The sequence below is a fragment of the Ovis canadensis genome, chromosome 25, assembly GCF_042477335.2.
Source record: "Ovis canadensis isolate MfBH-ARS-UI-01 breed Bighorn chromosome 25, ARS-UI_OviCan_v2, whole genome shotgun sequence".
Classification (NCBI taxonomy): domain Eukaryota; kingdom Metazoa; phylum Chordata; class Mammalia; order Artiodactyla; family Bovidae; genus Ovis; species Ovis canadensis.
This window is the reverse complement of record NC_091269.1, coordinates 22,362,996-22,382,425: the sequence shown is the minus strand read 5'-3', so window position 1 is coordinate 22,382,425 and position 19,430 is coordinate 22,362,996. Positions and strand designations below refer to the sequence as shown.

Sequence of the window (19,430 nt, the reverse complement as noted above, 5' to 3'; positions counted from 1 at the left end):
GTCCCCTTCTCCTCCTGCCTTCAATCTTTCCCAGCAACAGGGTCTTTACAAATGAGTCGTTCTTTGCATCAGTGGCCAAAATATTGGAGTTTCAGCTTCAATATCAGTCCCTCCAATGAATATTCAGGACTGATCTCCTTTAGAATGGACTGGTTGGATCTCCTTGCAGTCCAAGGGACTCTCAAGAGTCTTCTCCACACCACAGTTCAAAAGCATCAATTCTTTGGTGCTCAGCTTTCTTTATAGTCCAGCTCTCACATCTATACATGACTACTGGAAAAACCATAACTTTGACTAGATGGACCTTTGTTGACAAAGTAATGTCTCTGCTTTTTAATGTTGTCTAGGTTGGGCATAGCTTTTCTTCCAAGAAGCAAATGTCTTTTAATTTCATGGCTGCAGTCACCACCTGCAGTGATTTTGGAGCGCAAGAAAATAAAATCTGTTTCCATTGTTTCCCCATCTGTTTGCCATGAAGTGATGGGAACGGATGCCATGATCTTAGTTTTCTGAGTGTTGAGTTTTAAGCCAACTTTTTCACTTTCCTCCTTCACTTTCATCAAAAGGCTCTTTAGTTCTTCACTTTCTGCCATAAGGGTAGTGTCATCTGCATATCTGAGGTTATTGATATTTTTCCTGGCAGTCTTGATTCCAGCTTGCTCCAGGGTCCAAAGAAAAAAGTCTACTCCATGTGGTCACGATGGCCCTTCTGCTTGTTTCAGACTAATAGATGATTTCATTTTCAACTCACCCAAGTGGGAAGCAGAAAACCTCTCCCACAATAGATTGTAAACATTCTTGCCTTGTAGTGTAGGCTCTAAGGACAGGTGGCTATTAAAAAATTGCATGTGACAATGTCTTTGAGTTTTTAAAAACTGATTATGGGGCCTTTGAAGTGGAAGTGGTAGTCTCACAGTCACGTCCTACCCTTTGTGACCCCATGGACTGTAGCCCGCCAGGCTCCTCTGTCCATGGGATTCTCCAGGCAGGAATACTGGAGTGGGTTGCCATTTCCTTCTCCAAGGTCTTCCCAACCCAGGGATTGAACCTGGGTCTCCTGCACTGCAGGCAGAGTCTTTACTATCTGAGCCACCGAGGAAGCCTCTGGGTTAGTATAAAAGCACACAAATGCCTTAGCTTCAGGTTAGGGGTGAAAAGGGGCTCCTTCAATCCCCTGGAGAAGGGAATAGCTTCCCACTCCAGTATTCCTGCCTTGAGAATTCCGTGGAAGAGAAGCCTGGCGGGCTACAGTCCTTGGAAGCAGACATGACTGACCAACTCACACTTTCACTTTTTCACAGTAACGAATCTAAACAGAGAAACCTATATGAAGGTCAGGAAGCAACAGTTAGAACTGGACATGGAACAACAGACTGCTTCCAAATAGGAAAAGGAGTATGTCAAGGCTGTATATTGTCACCCTGCTTATTTAACTTATATGCAGAGTACATCATGAGAAACGCTGGGCTGAAAGAAGCACAAGCTGGAGTCAAGATTGCCAGGAGAAATATCAATAACCTCACATATCCAGATGACACCACCCTTATGGCAGAAAGTGAAGAGGAACTAAAAAGCCTCTTGATGAAAGTGAAAGAGGAGAGTGAAAAAGTTGGCTTAAAGCTCAACATTCAGAAAACTAAGATCATGGCATCTGGTCCCATTACTTCATGGGAAATAGATGGGGAAACAGTGGAAACAGTGTCAGACTTTATTTTTGGGGGCTCCAAAATCACTGCAGATGGTGACTGCAGCCATGAAATTAAAAGACGCTTACTCCTTGAAAGGAAAGTTATGACCAAACTAGATAGCATATTCAAAAGCAGAGACATTACTTTGCCAACAAAGGTCTGTCTAGTCAAGGCTATGGTTTTTCCAGTAGTTATGTATGGATGTGAGAGATGGACTGTGAAAAAAGCTGAAGAATTAATGCTTTTGAACTGTGGTGTTGGAGAAGACTCTTGAGAGTCCCTTGGACTGCAAGGAGATCCAACCAGTCCATTCTGAAAGAGATCAGCCCTGGGTGTTCTATGGAAGGAATGATGCTAAAGCTGAAACTCCAGTACTTTGGCCACCTTGTGCGAAGAGCTGACTCATTGGAAAAGACTCTGATGCTGGGAGGGATTGGGAGCAGGAGGAGAAGGGGACGACAGAGGATGAGGTAGCTGGATGGCATCACCGACTCGATGGACGTGAGTTTGAGTGAACTCCGGGAGTTGGTGATGGACAGGGAGGCCTGGCGTGCTGCAATTCATGGGGTCGCAAAGAGTCGGACACGACTGAGCGACTGAACTGAACTGAACTGAATCTAAACAGTAGAAGCCAAGACATGGTTAAGGGCCAGAATAAGACATTTTTAGGGGAAAATATCAGCCAGGCAATTCGGGTTCAGTGACTCAGGATGAAATACAGTTTGAAGGAAGAGTCCAAGTATGCTGCGACCACTGACTCATACCATGGACTTCCTCCCCCGAAACGCTGCAGTGGGCTCTGAAGTGGTCCCCTGCTTTTGTCCTCACCCCCTACTGTCTATTCTTAATCCTATATCCAGAGTGAGCCTTCTCAGGCACTGCATGAAACCCATAAACCCATAAACCCATTCTCTAATGCACTCAGGTAAAGCCCATCCACAAGGACCAGCATGGCCCTCTCCCATAACCTCTCTGACCTTCTCTCCTACAACAACCTCCTTCACTTTCTCTGCCTGGCCACAGAGGCCTCCTGATGCTCCTCAAATCCACTGATGCAGACCCCTCTGGCTGGTGCTCTCCTTCCAAGACACACACCAGACCAGTCCCTCCTACCTTCCAGTCCCTACTCTGGTCTAAGCACTCCACACCCCCAGGGAGCCCAAACTGATTGCTGCCTATAAACCTGCACACTTAACATCTCGTCCTTTGTCTTCCCCCATAGCATTCACTGCCTCCTAACCAACGATGTGATTTACTTATTAATTGTGCTTACTGCTTATTTCTATTTATTGTTTATATCTGCTTTCTTCTCGCACTAGTAGGAAAGCTCCGCAAGGCCAAGGCTCTTCCATGTAGAAATACCTGGAGCATAGTGGGTGGTGAGTGAATGAGCACTCTCTTGTCTTCTTTCTAAGGACCAGGTGTGGCATTGTGGGAACATCCCCATCTCTATCAGACATGCCCTCAAACCACAGGATGGTGAGAGGCTCCCTCTCTGCTCCACACCCCTACTGCCCCAGCACAAGTGGGGATTAAGGATGGGCTTCCCTGGTGGCTCAGACGGTAAAGCGTCTGCCTGCAACGCGGGAGACTTTGGTTCGATCCCTGGGTCGGGAAGATCCCCTGGAGAAGGAAATGGCAATCCACTCCAGCACTCTTGCCTGGAAAAACCCATGGACGGAGGAGCCTGATAGGCTACAGTCCATGGGGTCGCAAAGAGTCGGACACGACTGAGTGACTTCACTTCACTTCCCAGGTGGCACTAGTGGTAAAGAATTCACCTGCCAGTGCAGGAAACATAAGAGACATGGATTCAGTCCCTGGGCTGGGAAGATCCCCTGGAGGAGGCCATGGCAACCCACACCAGTATTCTTGCCTGGAGAATCCCATGCACAGAGGAGACTGGTGGGTTACAGTCCATGGGTCACAAAGAGTTGGACACAATTGAAGCAACTTAGCATGCACGCAGGCATGCATGAATGCAATATTGATTAAGAAATAGTGCAGGACAGTAATGAAATCAGTGAACTCCAGCTCAGGCAGGAAGGTCAGAAAGATCTAATTCATTCAATATAGTCTCTTGAAAAACAGGCCAGGCTACTAAGAGTTCCATGCACATCCAGTTCTTTCCTGTGCCACCCTTCCTCCTCACTGGCATTTGAGGACACTGGAGCTTTCCTTTCATTGTTTCAAGGATAGGGACCCCCGCCCCCCGCCCGCAGTGGTGCAGAGGTAAAGAATCCATCTGCAGTGTAGGAGACGCAGAGGATAAGGGTGCAATCCCAGGCCAGCAGATCCCCTGCAGGAAGATATGGCAACCCAGTCCAGTATTCTTGCCTGGAAAATCTCATGAACAGGGGAGCTTGGCAGACTCCGCACACACACTGCTCCTCACCAGCCTGCTGTGGGTGGAGGTTTATGTGAGAGGAAGAAGAGGTTAAAGACATGGTGTCCACTAAAGAAGACCCCCTCTCCTTCTAAATCCCAGCTCCTAGAAGTCCTGCTCTCTCTGACTTGTCTCTTTTGGATGGCTCCTTTTCATAGAACATGTAGGGGTTGAATTGTGTCCCCCTAAAACTCATATATTAAAGTCCTAATCCCCCATGTCTCAGCATGTCACTTTAATGGCGATAAGGTCACTGCAAATGCAATTGGTTAAGATGAGGCTGCTAGGGTGGGCCCCACTCCTATTTAACTGGTGGAGAAATTTTTACTCGGAAACACACATGGACAGAAAACAGTGTAAAAAGATGCTGGGAGAAGACGGTCTTCTACAAGCTGAGGAGAAGCTTGGAACAGATCCTACCTCAAAGCTCCAGAAGGAACCAACCTCTTCCCCACCATCACCTTGATCTTGGGCCTCTAACCACAATAAATGTCTGTGTGTAAGCCACCCATGTTCAGTACTTTGTTACTTAGCTGTGTCTGACTCTTTGTGACCCCATGGACTGTAGCCCACCAGGCTCCTCTGTCCATTGGATTCATCAGGCAAGAATACTGGAGTGGGTTTCCATGGCCTCCTCCAGGGAATCTTCCCAACCCAGGGATTGAACCTGGGTTTCCTGGATTGCAGGCAGATTTTTTAGCATCTGAGCCACCAGGGCAGCACAGAGTACCTTGCTAATCATCCTTGCTAACACCTAGAGCTGTATCTGGCATCTATCTGGTTACAGAATCCCATGCCCTGCTCAACTAGCAACCAACTATTTACTCCCTGTTTCTCCAGATGCTATCACTTTGGGAGGCATAACTCAAAAGACTCATCAGAAACTTGAATCTGTGCCCTCTCACAGTAATGCTTTCCACACCTTTCATGGATCCAGGCATTAGAGGGCTCTGCCCTTATTCTCCTTACTCCCGGAAGAAAATATCTATGGGGCCAAAGGTATTAATACATGCCAATACAGAAGCTGGTGAAGGCAGCTGAGACCAGAAGAGCCTTCCCAGAGAGCAATGAACCTGCTCTCTGCCTGGGCCCCTTTTTAAGGTCTTCCTCCCAAGGGTGGACCACACTGCAGGGATCAAGCAGTGACTACCTGGAAGGCGTGGCTCGTTCTTAGACATGCAGGCCAAGGGTCCCATCATAGTGCAGAACAGACCACAGGATGGGGATACGAGCCAGGTCCCTCCTGTTTCCACTGGCCTCCTGTTTCCACTGGCCTCCTGTTTCCACTGGCCTCCTGCTCTGGGCCACATGAGAGGCAGCCTGGAGGACGCCTCTGTGTTCCTGTTCTAGAGAAACCACCTCACACGCATTTTTTCTTCCTCCATTAGTGATGCTTTCTCTCACCTCCAGGAAGCCAGCCATGACTACCCTCAGCACCAGCCTTGGCCATCAGCATTAAACTCACACCCAGGATGCCAAGCATACATCTGCCAGTGGAGGGGTGTGGATTCAATCCCAGGTCGGGAGTGAAGACCCCACATGACTCACAGTCAAAAAAACAGAACTTTAACAACAGAAGCAATATTGTAACAAAGTCAATAAAGACTTTAAAAGATGGTCCACATTAAAAAAAAAAAAACATTTTTAACACATCAGTTATGCAAAGTGCCAGAGAGCATTAATGACAGAGGCAGAAATAGGAGGCCATTTTTACTAAGCAAGACATGAGTGTTCCTGCCCTCAGAACAGAACTGTGCAAAGAGTCTGCTGTCTGCTGGCCACTGAGCACCCAACTTTCTGCCCGTGCAGGTCTGACCGTGTGCCAGAAGCCGCAGGAGCAGGAGCGCCAGCTCAGCTTCCAGTCTCCTCCCTGCCCCCGTCCCCACCCCCAGCTCCATCCCTTGTCTTGTTTCGTAAAAACGAGTTTAAGAAGGAGAGACTGTTACTGAAGCAAACGAGAAGTGACATAAAGGGCAAGGAGACAGCTGGCCTAGCACAGGCACTACTTGGTGGTGAATTAAAATATATATACAGATACAGGAATCCTTGACATTAACAACCTTGCCAATTACTGCTCAGGCCTCCAACCTTCTGTCAGGGGCAAGTGGTGAAGAAAATGACAGCAAAAACAGCTTTAGGAAATGCAGGACTTCATCCACTTGGCTTTTTCCCTTCCTTGGACCCTTCTCTCCTCACAGCTGATAATGTCACATGTCACCAGTGGGACATAGATGGAGCACAGACAACAAAAATGCCAAGAATTCCTCCAGGCTTCAGATGATCTCATAAAGGCACAACGGGACACATAGTCATCAGAGGTAAGCCACTCTCGCGGCTGTAAAAGCGAGGAAGCGGGTCGCCTGAGACACTTACTCTGAGCAAAGGCTGCATGCAGTGAAGAGAGATATATGCCAATCTCTATGCCACTGCAGCGGAGAAGTCAATGGCACCCCACTCCAGTACTCTTGCGTGGAAAATCCCATGGATGGCGGAGCCTGGTAGGCTGCAGTCCGTGGGGTCTCAAACAGTTGGACACGACTGAGTGACTTCACTTTCACTTTCCACTTTCATGCATTAGAGAAGGAAATGGCAACCCACTCCAGTGTTCTTGCCTGGAGAATCCCAAGGACGGGGGAGCCTGGTGGGCTGCCGTCTATGGGGTCGCACAGAGTTGGACACGACTGAGGCGACTTAGCAGCAGCAGCAGCAGGGCACTGCAGGCCATCCTTGTCACCTTGGGCACAGCACAGAATCCCTGTCCAGCAGAGGACGGAGCCACACACAGGACTGACTCAAAACGCTAGCTCATGTGTGGGGGACATGGGCCAGAATGAAGTATAGAAAGATTTTTTTAAAATAAATCATTTCTACAAATAGCCATGCCTATATCAGAGTAAGAAATATTTACAAGTAATCTGACAAAAATTGGGCACGTGCATTTTTAACTAATACGTTTGACGTTTTTCTCTCTAGCCCAAGCAGAAGAGGTTAAATAAAAGAACCAAAGCGAAATTGGCCAGAGAAATATTTGGACTTTTGGTCTGTTGATTATTTCTCTAAATGTGGATCACATTAGTGACTCATATCCTTACCAAATATTTCTCTGAACTTCAGGGATCTTAGTCTAAACTTGAATAAGGATAATTCATTCTATCGCTCTTGAATCTTTGTGGTAAAGTCCAAATTCTCCAACTGACTCAGCAAACTCACGCTGAGATGTCAAATGTTATTAGGGCATGCACTCTTTTTAATAAAAGATGTCTGTCACTCATACGAAAGTGAAAAGAGTGAAAGTGTTAGTTGCTCAGTCACGTCTGACTCTTTGTGGCCCCATGGACTGTAGCCTGCCAGGCTCTCTCCATGGAATTCTCCAGGCAGCAATATTGGAATGGGGAGCCATTCCGTTCTCCAGGGGATTTTCTCAACCCAGGGATCAAACCTGGGTCTCTTGGATTGCAGGCAGATTCTTTACCATCTGAACCACCAAGAAACTCATATAAGCACTCCTAAAAGGGATCTAAGAGAAAAAGACAGAATAAACACAAGAATTTCCAATTTCTTTAAAAAAAAAAAAAAAACACTTCCTGGGGTCTAGGTGCTGATGGAAACATGCTGAGCAGAGGAAAGAGTTTAATAATGAATTTACTGGATATATAGAATTTCCCAAATCAGTTGATATGAATAAAACGGTGCACATAGGCAAGCACACACACACACACGCACACATGCATACACACACAGCCTGGCCCCTGCCATCTCTTGCCAGTTTCCAGCTCCACTGACAAACTGCCTGACTTTACAGAGTCACATTTTGCATCGAAGCCCATTTCTGTCAAGAATCACAGCTTTCTTTTGGCTGCACCATGCAGCGTGTAGGATCTTAGTTCTCTGACCAGGGATCGAACCTGTGTCCCCTGCATTGGAAGCAGAGAATCTTACCCACTGGACCACCGGGGAAGTCTCAACCACAGCTTGGTTTCAACTGACAAATCTGTTACCTGGCTTATCCAAATATTCCAAGTGTTATTCCAACCAACTCTTCCTGCTGCCTCTCAAACAATTATATTCCAAAATGAAATTATAATGCATGTGCCAAAAACACTTTGACTTAGAGGCATTTGTCTGCAAGAGATTTTAGTTGCCCAATAAAGAAAAAAATGAACGGCGTCACAAAAATGAAGGACCCTATGTCTAGATCATAACTACTCTCCTTTCCACCTCTTCCTCCCAAGTTATTTTAAAGATATCTTTTTATATACAGTAAGAAAATACATTACTGGCCTCTTATTTTCTGAAGACTAGTAACCAAGATGGTGTCAGATTTCAACTACTGTCATAACCCAAATGTATTTAAACATTCAAAAAGATTTCTATTCTTGGGCCTCTAGAGCTTTTTGCCACAAAATTCCTGTGAGTTCAATCCTTCAAACCCTACAATTTGATCCTGGGGAATATGATCCTGCCTCTGGGTTTATTCTGTTAAAGGATCCAAAGGTAACATCCAATTTCCATTTCACTGTCCCCCTAATTCTGACTAGTTAATAAGTAATATCCCATTGCTTTCAGGGTTTTTAAAGAAATGTTTGCATTTCCACTTAATCCAAATATTTTTTTTTAATGTATGTTGTTTCTCCTAAATTTCTAAACATGTATACTTTCTATAACTCTAAGGTTTACCCAAAAGGTTTTACTTTCTGTTTTGAGTTTAAAAAGCAAAGGAGTTCCAGAAAACATCTATTTCTGCTTTATTGACTATGCCAAAGCCTTTGACTGTTGTGGATCACAACAAACTGAGGAAAATTCTTCAAGAGATGGGAATACCAGACCATCTGACCTGCCTCTTGAGGAATCTGTATGCAGATCAAGAAGCAACAGTTAGAACTGGACATGGAACAGACTGGTTCCAAACCAGGAAAGGAGTACGTCAAGGCTATATATTGTCACCCTGTTTATTTAACTTAAATGCAGGATACATTACATGAAATGCCAGGATGGATGAAGCACAAGCTGGAATCAAGATTGCTGGGAGCAATATCAGCAACCTCAGATACCCAGATGACAGCACTATCATGGCAGAAAGGGAAGAACTAAAGAGCCTCTTGATGAAAGTGAAAGAGGAGAGTGAAAAAGTTGGCTTAAAACTCAACATTCAGAAAACTAAGATCATGGCATCTGGTCCCATCACTTCACGGCAAACAGATGGGAAACAATGGGAACAGTGAGAGATTTTATTTTCTTGGACTCCAAAATCACTGCAGATGGTGACTGCAGCCATGAAATTAAAAGACGCTTGCTCCTTGGAAGAAAACCTATGACCAACCTAGACAACATATTAAAAAGTAGAGACATTACTTTGCCGACAAAGGTCCGTCTAGTCAAAGTTATGGTTTTTCCGTTAGTCATGTATGGATGTGAGAGTTGGACTCTAAAGAAAGCTGAGCACCAGAGAATTGATACTTTTGAACTGTGGTGTTAAAGAAGACACTTGAGAGTCCTTTGGGCTGCAAGGAGATCCAACCAGTCAACTCTAAAGGAAATCAGTCCTAAATAGTCATTGGAAGGACTGATGCTGAAGCTGAACTCCAATATTTTGGCCACCTAATGTGAAGAACTGACTCATTGGAAAAGACCCTGATGCTGGGAAAGATTAAGGCAGAAGGAGCAGGGGACAGAGGATGGCATCATCGACTCAATGGACATGAGTTTGAGCAAGCTCTGGGAGTTGGTGATGGACAGGGAGGCCCAGCGTGCTGCAGTCCATGGGGTCACAAAGAGTCAGACATGATTGAGTGACTAAACTGAACTGATGCTCTTCTGATTCATCTTTAACCATCTGCCATCTGGCCAGGAACAAGCATATGCAAATAAAGCTGCAGACACGGCTTAAACCTTACATTTCTCTCAGGCTCTTTCAAAACTCGCTGACAAAGCAACACATCAGATTCCTGAAACTGGGGAATACTATAAATTTCATTTCCTAAAATGCTTCCTTGAGTAAGCTAAAGATTTACACATTTTATTGGATAAAAGATTGCAAAAATAGACTGCTCATGAGCAAAATGAATAAAGAGCAGGAAAAAAATCTAGCTGACTAAACAAATAATTGAATAAATAATCAAATACCAACATCAATACCACTCAAAGAGGAAGCTGAGGGAATTTGTTCAAAAGGATGTACAAAGTAATTTTGATAACGGTGGCCCAGGATGAGCACAGTAAGAAACAAATGACCTCCATGTATAAGGCACCAGGCCTCCCTGCCCGTGTGTAAAGGAAACCTAGAGGTCCTGGTACATGACTTCCCAGCAGCCTAGGAATCAGTGCAGGGCAGGGCAGGCCTTGAGCAGCTTGGGAAAATGGAAGTGTTAGTTGCTCAGTCGTGTCCAACTTATTGTGACCCTCTGGACGGTAGACCGCTAGGCTGCTCTGCACATAGAATTCTCCAAGCAAGAATACTGGAGAGGGTAGCTATTCTCTTCTCTCTCCTGACCCAGGGATCAAACCCAGGTCTCCTGCATCTCAGGCAGATTCTTTACCATCTGAACCACTAGGGAAGCCCAGGTGCAGCTTGGAAAAGACGTGCTAATAACCGACTGAAGTCCCAGCCAGTAAGGAGCAGGTGTTCCAGACCTGGGGACATTTGCTGCAGTCCCTGGGAAAGGGTCTCTCAGCAGAACTCAATCACTTCTGCTGGAAGAGCTTTAAACCTTCAGCTCAAAGTATGAAGAACAGTTTAGTTGGGCGTATTCTTTAACATCTGAAAAGTTAAAGCAGGAACCAAAAACCTACAGCCTGAAGACACGATAACACGTTCAGGATTTATCAGGAATAAGAAAATTTGATGAAGGGGGATGGAGGATTGTGGAAGACACACAAGTTACATAGAAATTAAGCATAGGACAATTCTCAAGTTGACAATAATGAAAAATTAAAATTGAAATTGACCAGAGTAAAAACTATTAGAAGAGGCCACAGGCATTCACCTAGGCTGAGAGCTGACTCACAGTCATAGCACCCAGAGAACCAGCTACAGTCATTTCAGTCTCTGAGAATCCATGTGGCTCGAGTCGAAAATAGTTTATCAGATACCTAAGCTATAAAAGAAGAATGGATAAGTCCATATATTACAAGTTTCCCAAAATAACTACCTAAATAATAATAAATGTTGTAAATTCCTTGAAGAAAACAAAGCACGGAGAATTTATAAAATATGAAAATGCAGCATTTAAAAATAAATAGCCACAGGAACTTCCCTGGTGGTCCAATAGCTAAGATTCTGTGCTCACAATGCAAGGGGGCCCAGGTTTCCCTGGGGGCTCAGATGGTAAAGCGTCTGCCTACAATGCGGGAGACCTAGGTTCAATCCCTGGGTCGGGAAGATCTTCCGGAGAAGGCGATGGCAACCCACTCCAGTACTCTTGCCTGGAAAATCCCATGGACGGAGGAGCCTGGTAGGCTACAGTCCATGGGGTGGCAAAGAGTCGAACACAACTGAGCGACTTCACTTTCTTTTGGAGATTTCATGCCCACACCACAACTGGCACAATGGGCATGAACTTGGGCAAACTTTGGGAAACAGGAACCGCGAGGAACAGGGAGGCCTGGCGTGCTGTAGTCTATGGGCTGCTGCAAAGGAGGCCTGGCACACTGCAAAGTCAGACATGACTGGGCGAGTGAGCATCCACAGGCAAATGAATCAGTACATACTTCCAAATAAATAAATAACAGTAAAATATATAGCCACTTTTTCATCCTCCCCTGCTCTTTTTTAAATCTTCCTTTGTTTTACATTTTTTCAGTCCTAATAAATTTACTTTAGCACAAAATAAAGTTGTTGGTGTTGTTATTTTAATCTGTAAGTAAGATAAGAGTCCTCCTTGGGATTTCTCAAATGTACTAAACAAAATACAGAAGTCAGGGTCCTGTTTCCTCCAAGTAAGTGGCATCCACACATGCCCAGACAGGTGGTAGTTTCAAGTCTTTTCCTTCTTTTCTAAGCCTTTCCTTCTTTTCCAAGGTGTGGCCCTATAAAAACTTTCCATTGCCTGTGATGATGACTTTCCAAAGGAAACGGGAGGACACGACCGTCATTCCCAACTCTAAACAGTGGCCACTGGGAGACCAACTCCGTCCTCATCCAGTGGACCTCCCTGGTGGCTCAGTTGGTAAAGAATCCACCTGAGACCACGCAAGAGATCCGAGTTCCATCCCTGGGTCGGGAAGATCCCCTGGAGAAGGAAATGGCAACCCACTCCAGTATTCTTGCCCAGGAAATCCCAGGGACAGAGGAGCCTGGTGGGCTACAGTCCATGTAGTCCCGAAGAGCTGGACACGACTGACCAAATAAGCCACCTGCTCACCATCAGCAGTGACTCATCTGGAAAAGAGCCAGCCTGAGCGCTGCAGCTCTGGGTGGTTGTCACCTGCCTAGGGAACAGTACAGGGGAACATATTTGGGGGCTACGAGGAACAGAATGACCGATTTTTTGAAGCCATTTATTTTAACCTATTTTACAAAGTCTGAAAGTGCAAAGTGTTCGAGACCTGGACAGGACCTCCAGCGTTATCCAGTTCAAACCTCCACTGATAAACAAGACTTCCTGTTCTGCGGGCGCCCAGCAGCTCCTCTCCCCCCGCGGCTCCTCTCCTGCACTCCTGTCTTTGAAACTGCTCCCACCCCTCCGACCTAGTCAGTTGCCTGGTGGCCTCCCCAGGCTGCCTGTGTTTGGAGGCCTGTTTGCTCTGATCCCTCTCAGGTGCCACCTTGTGATCCGTTGGGCTCAGAGAGAACTTGCTGGCCTGAAAGGGCAGCATTCTCTCTTGCTTGGATCAGCTGCACACCTTTCCACTGCCCGTCAGGTGCACCTGCTCCAAGCCCCGCCCTCTTCCAGACCATCCATGCTAACCACCTCTCTCCCCTCCATTTCCAAACCTGGCCAAAGGCCTCAGGACCCCACTGCAGTGTGAATCTGGACCCTCAGCAGCCTCATCTACAAAACACATTGCAAAAACCAGTGTGTTGCCCAGCATACCTTATAGGGTTGTGAGCAGAAATGAACTTTTGTAAATAATTTGTTATTGTTTAGTCATTAAGTCACATCCAACTCTTTTGAGACCCCCATGGGCTATGTAGCCCATCAGGCTCCTCCATCTGTGATACTTTCCTGACAAGAATACTGGAGTGTGTTGCCATTTCCTTTTCCAGGGGATCTTCCCGACTGAGGGATTGAATCTGTATCTCCTGCGCTATAGGCAGATTCTTTACCACTGAGCCACAGGGAAGCATATAGTGATATTTAAATTAATGCATTGAAAGTGAAAGTGAAGTCGCTCAGTCGTGTCCGACTCTTTGCGATCCCATGGACTGTAGCCCACCAGGCTCATCCATCCATGGGATTTTTCCAGGCAAGAGTACTGGAGTGGATTTACATTTCCTTCTCCAGGGGATCTTCCCAACCCAGGAATTGAACCCAGGTCTCCTGCATTGCAGGCAGATGCTTTACCATCTGAGCCACCAGGGAAGCCCAAAGTGAGGGCCTTAATGTATTATTATATTGCAAATCAAAATAAGAAAGACGAATGATAAACGTGAGAGCTGTCTTGAACACTGAGGACGCCGTCTAATCAAGGAAGACTTCCTGCAAGAAGTGTCGGTCTCATGCTGCTTATACGTTGCAACCTCACTGCATTCATTGAGTCTCTGGGCAAAGATTTGCCTGCCTCATGAACCCGTGGGGAAACCAAGGTGTCTGTTTTAAAAATAAAGGAAGAAAAGTCAGAATCTCACCGCAAAACCTAGCAGTTTTAGCAACACAAAGCAGTTCCCCTCCTCCAGATAAGTCCTCGTAGTTTCAGTCCCATCAAGCCCCGTCTTGACAAACCAACTAGATGAAGGACAAAGGCGAGAAAGAAGCAAAGCAAAGACCAGAAGTAGAGACTGAAGCACACGATCACAGCAAGTGGAGAAGAGGCGTGGAGATCAGGAGCATTTCTTCTGAACTCGGCACTGTCCCGACGTGGTGCCATCCCCCAGGCGCATCGCCAGGACACACACAGCTGCTTCCCCTACCCCTGAACACACCCTTTGAGAATCAGCTATGCTCGTCCCGCATCCTGGAGTCTGTTTTCTGATTCAGGCCTTGCTGTTTCACTGTGACTTTTAACTATAAGATAAGTATCTGAGAGGAAAGCGGGACTATTGATGTTTCTTTCCCAGTCAATTGTGAACTGTGCTGAATTTCATTATTTCAAATCTCACTTAAACAGAGTTGTGACATCAGCCTGGCTGCTCATTGTGGGCTGAGGGTAGGTACGACGGGAGGCTTGAGCACTTCCAAGAACTGGTCAGCCATGCCAAGGGGCCCTAGGAGGGTAAGTCACGAGGCCCAGGGAACAGGCCCGGCTCTCCATCCACACCCCCAGCAACTCAGACACACCTACCAAGGTCCAACCAGTCTCGCAGTAACCAGAGCTTGGGTTTGTTTTGCAGTTTGTCCCAATGGTTTGTAAAAAGATGTGACATGTTTCTTCCAACTGTACAACCAGAGACGACTCATCCATGAGCTGCCAGAATACATTTCATTTGAAGCATGAAAAATTCCAGGAGCCAAGGAATGAAGAATTCAACCACAGACTAATGCAAAGCAGCCAAGCATCTCTAAAGAATGTTAGCAAATAATGGAGCCGTCACTCGGCTCTGTCAGTTACTAGTACATTCCTACCTGGCTTTGCAGTCAGCCAGGGTCACAGCCGGCCCTGCCTCTACTGATGCTCAAGGCTCCCAGAGCAACAAGAGGGGCTGAGCTGACCGCCCTGGAGGCAGATGAGCTGCAAATCACAGCCCTCCTCTATGTATGGAAATAAACAGACGGACATTCACATCCCTCAGGAAAACCCCAGAAACTGTCACCTCCTCCCTCCCTCTGTCCCCATTCTTCCCACCCCCTACTCCACCCCTCAATCCCACTACAGAGAAGGGAAGGGTAGGTTCCCAAGGGAGAGTGAATCGGGCTTACCAGAAAAATAGCTGTCCTTCTAGACCTCTCCCATCACAGGAAGACTTGCAGGAAGAGACAAGGAGTTTGTTCTAAAGCCAAAGGACTGGAATCCCAGGGATGAGGGAAATTGCAATGAACATTCGTCTTCTGAGTGGCTCCTGTCCCTCACCCATCCCTACCCTGTAAGCTTTCATATTGCAAATTGTCTAATACCCAAGTAGTTAAAAACATTCTCCTCTTGTATGGAGGAAGAAATCTACTCTCTTTGGCTCCATCAGAAGGCAACTCGGATATTTGAGAAGGCAGCTCTTCATTCCATCCTGATAAATTATTTGATCCTGGGCTTCCCTGGTGGCTCAGACTGTAAAGAATCTGCCTGCAATGGAGAAGACCAGGGTTCAAGCCCTGGCTCAGGAAGATCCCCTGGAGAAGGGAATGGCAACCCACTCCAGTATTCAGACTGTAAAGAATCGGCCTGCAATGGAGAAGACCAGGGTTCAAGCCCTGCATCAGGAAGATCCCCTGGAGAAGGGAATGGCAACCCACTCCGGTATTCATGCTAGGAGAACTCCATGGACAGAGGAGCCTGGCGGGCTACAGTCCGTGAGGTCGCAGAGTCGGACATGACTGAGCAACTAATACAACATACACATGTTATTTTATCCAAGACACAGACATCAGAAAATTCAAACTGCTGAATTTGATTTCTACCAAAACACCCAAATATAAAGCCACCGGGCCTCTCATCCCCAGCACGTGGCCTTCTACTTTTTCTTTCTCAAACATCGGCCCAAGGATTCCCCAGCAAGCTACAGTCAGAACGTGGCACCTACATAAGCAGAGTCTCCAGCAGCAGTTATCTCAGGAATGCCCAGTGCTCTTAGGAAGCTCCTCCCCAAACCAGTGTGTGGTTTATCCAGGCAAAGAAGCAGAGCCTCCCCTTGAACTTGCACACTGTTGATAGAGTCGATCAGAAGCAGCTCCTCCCCAGACAGCATCCTAAGCTGATAGCTGGCCTCTGTGAAAAACCTTCATGGATGATGACAAAGACGGTTAGGATGTTGAATGGTCTGTTTCTCCAGCTTTCTCTAACCTCTCTTCCTAAGACCAAGATTTTCCTGTTTCACAATGTGTCCCGATCTCTCCAACGGGTCTGAGAAGAAACTACAGTCGACCCTCGAACAATGCAGGTTTGAACTGCAAGAGTTCACCTATACACAGCTATTTTTCAATACTAAATACTGTTGGTGGTTGGTTGTTGGTGGAATCTGGGGATGCAGAGAAACCACGGATACAGAGCCAGCTATAAGCCACAGAGGGGCTGAAAGTGAAAGTCGCTCAGTTGTGTCTGACTCCTGGCAACCCCACAGACTGTAACCCACCAGGCTCCTCTGGCCAAGGAGTTCTCCAGACAAGAACACTGGAGTGGGTTGCTATTCCCTTCTCTAGGGGATCTTCCCAAGCCAGGGATTGAACCCAGGACCCCTGCATTGAGAGTGTAACATCTTAGCCATTGGATCAGCAGGTAAGTTTCCCATGTTGATCTCTACCTTTAATGATCCTGGGATCTTCCCTCCTACCCTCATTGGGCAACTGCTAGTCCTTTTATTCCTAAGACTCTCGCTCCTACACAGAGCCCTGCTGGGTTCAGGTCACTGAGATGCCCAGGTGTTCCCACAGGCAGAGAGGCACAAAAAGTGACAGACTGCTCTTGACCTGAACTCTGTAACCTCCCTGGGCACAGGTGGACTCGGGGATGATGGGTCCTCCCGAGGAGCCCCCAGCCAGCACCGCAGCACATTTAAGAGCCAGCCTTGCATCCGATTTCCCTAAGAATGTTGTAGAATCGGATTGCCACACACCTTGAAAGGTCTTTCAAGAGCCTGTTCAGTTGATTAGAGCACTGGATGACTTAGCAAAAGTCACACTTTTATTTCGACTGCATCTCATCCTGATTAAAAAGGTAAAGCTGGAGCACATGGGCATCATAACAGACTTGAGATGGTAAGATCTGAGTTCAGGAGCCAAGCTCCATCAGCCACCATACTCGGAGTCTCTTGTTTTAGACTGAGGCCTCTAAGTGGAAACTGTTTCATTGGTTCAGACCCAGAGGCACCTATAGGTGGATATAAGTAGTCTCTAACTATCTGCATCCCCTGGAAACTTTGAGCTTTTATTTCTTCAATCATTAAATAGAATAACAAGCCCAGCCTGCCCACCACGCGGGTTGCTCTGCGAGCCGTGAGTTGATGAATGAGGAAGCAGCCTCTGCCCGGGGCATCTCTGTGCAGGGATGGGCACACCTGCAGGGACGCTGCCCAGGGATTCAGCTCAAAGCACAGAGGCATTGTGAATCCTGCAGCAGGGTCAAAGGTAAGCACACCCCAGTTTTTCCCCTCGAAGAGCTTGTGAGTGACATAAAAGGAGTCAAACCAGCCTCTCTGCTGCTCAAAGTGAAAGGAGAAATAAGTAGGACACATCTGGACAGAGGGGCAGAAGAGGCTCACTTTCAGCCTCGGGTGTAAATTGCATTTATAGAAACAAATGTATATGTATAGCTCATGTCATATATGTATTCCTTATATATTAATGTGTGTGTGTGTGTGCTTAGTCACTCAGTCCTGCAGCCCGCCAGGCTCCTCTGTCCCGGCAAGAATACTGGAGTGGGCTGCCATTCCCTTCTGCAGGGGATCTTTCCAATCCAGGAATGGAACCCATGTCTCCTGCATTGCAGGAGGATTCTTTACCATCTGAGCCAGCAGGGAAGCCCATATGTCAGCACATTCGTCTACCACCATGCATACATCACATGCATGATTACACATGACACGTAACATCATGTGTGCGTGTCTACATGCATGTGTGTGTTGTCTGTGTGTGTGCATGTGTGCATATATGTGTGTGTGGGCTTCCCTGCTGGCTCAGATGGTAAAGAATCTGCCTGCAACGCAGGAGACCCGGGTTCAACCTCTGGGTTAGGAAGATCCCCTGGGGAAGGGAATGGCAGCCCACTCCAATATTCTTGCCTGGAGAATTTCATGGAAAAAGAAGCCTGGCACGATCCATGGGATCGCAAAGAGTCAGACACAACTGAGAAACTAACAGTTTCACACTTTCACATGTGTGTGCACATGTGTAAGTGTGCGTGTGTATGTGTGTGTGTGCATGCATACGTGTGTGCTTGTGTGTGCATCTTTGTGCGCATGTGTGTGTGCGTGTGTGTGTGCTTGTATATGCATGTGTGTGTGCGTGCGTGTGTGTGTGCATGTGTGTGTATCTGTGTGCTTGTATATGCATGTTTGTGTGCATGCATGTGTGTGCTTGTATATGCATGTGTGTGTGTGCGTGTGTGTGTGTGTGTGTGTGTGTGTAGAAAGACTTCCACAGGAGGGATATGGGAAGTGGGAGTTGGAAAGGTCCCCAGAGGCCAAGGCTGTAGAGTGGGGGTGAGGGAGAAAGGGCACAGGCAGGCTCGATGGTCAGCTTCCTTTGACTAAAATCTGGCAACAACACAGGTCCTCCCCTTCCCTGTGGATGGAGCCCAGGGTTAAAGCTCTGCAGGGAAATATCAGGGCTGGGACGGGGAGGGGAGGACATGGTGAGCATCTTCCTGGACGAGCATCCCAGCTGATACCACCGAGTGTGGCATGTGTAAGAGGGCAGATACTTGCTAAACAGTCTAAGACACATTTGGACGGCAGTTAGAAGGCTTCTGAAGATGGAAATCCCTGTGATGAAAAGGACAGGCACCATTATATGACCGTAAAGGGGCGTGCTGCCACCCAGGCACCATCATATGACCCTTATATTGATACATTTTAACCCAGTTCATCCGAGTAACAGCCCCACGATAATAAGTGGTTCCAACTAATATGTGGATGAGTAGATAGCAAGAGTCCCTATTCTCAACCGCTACAGGTGGTAAGGTTTTCTTAAGTGTTTCCTGCAGCATAATTGAGCAGCACATTCATTCCCCTCGTTGCTGCACCCGCTGCACCCTCAAGCCTCACCACCAGCTCGACTTCTGTCTAATAGGAGTAAGGGCAGGTTCCATCTTTGGCCAGAATAAGGTAATGACCTCCCAGAAGGTCAGAGGTCCACACGTATTTCTTGTGTCTTCCTCAACAGAGAACACAGGGAAGGTTCTCCCTCCACAAGTGGGTAAGAAACTAGGCTTTGATGTAACAAACACGAATTTTAGTATCAGTTTTGTCTCTTATCAATTGAGACTTTGGCAAACTATTTGATCTTCCTAAGCTCTCTTAACCTCATCTGTGAAATGGATATAACAATAGACACCACTCATAGCGTAAAGCTTAGCACAGCGCCTGACACATAGTAAGACTCAATAAATGTTGG

General features: G+C 46.7%; 1 protein-coding gene across 10 annotated transcripts in view; it reads right to left on the bottom strand.

The window, feature by feature from the left end:
• DISC1 (DISC1 scaffold protein) overlaps positions 1–19,430 on the bottom strand; it is a 488,958-nt gene that overhangs the window by 248,269 nt on the left and 221,259 nt on the right. The gene's annotated exons all lie outside the window — the stretch shown is intronic.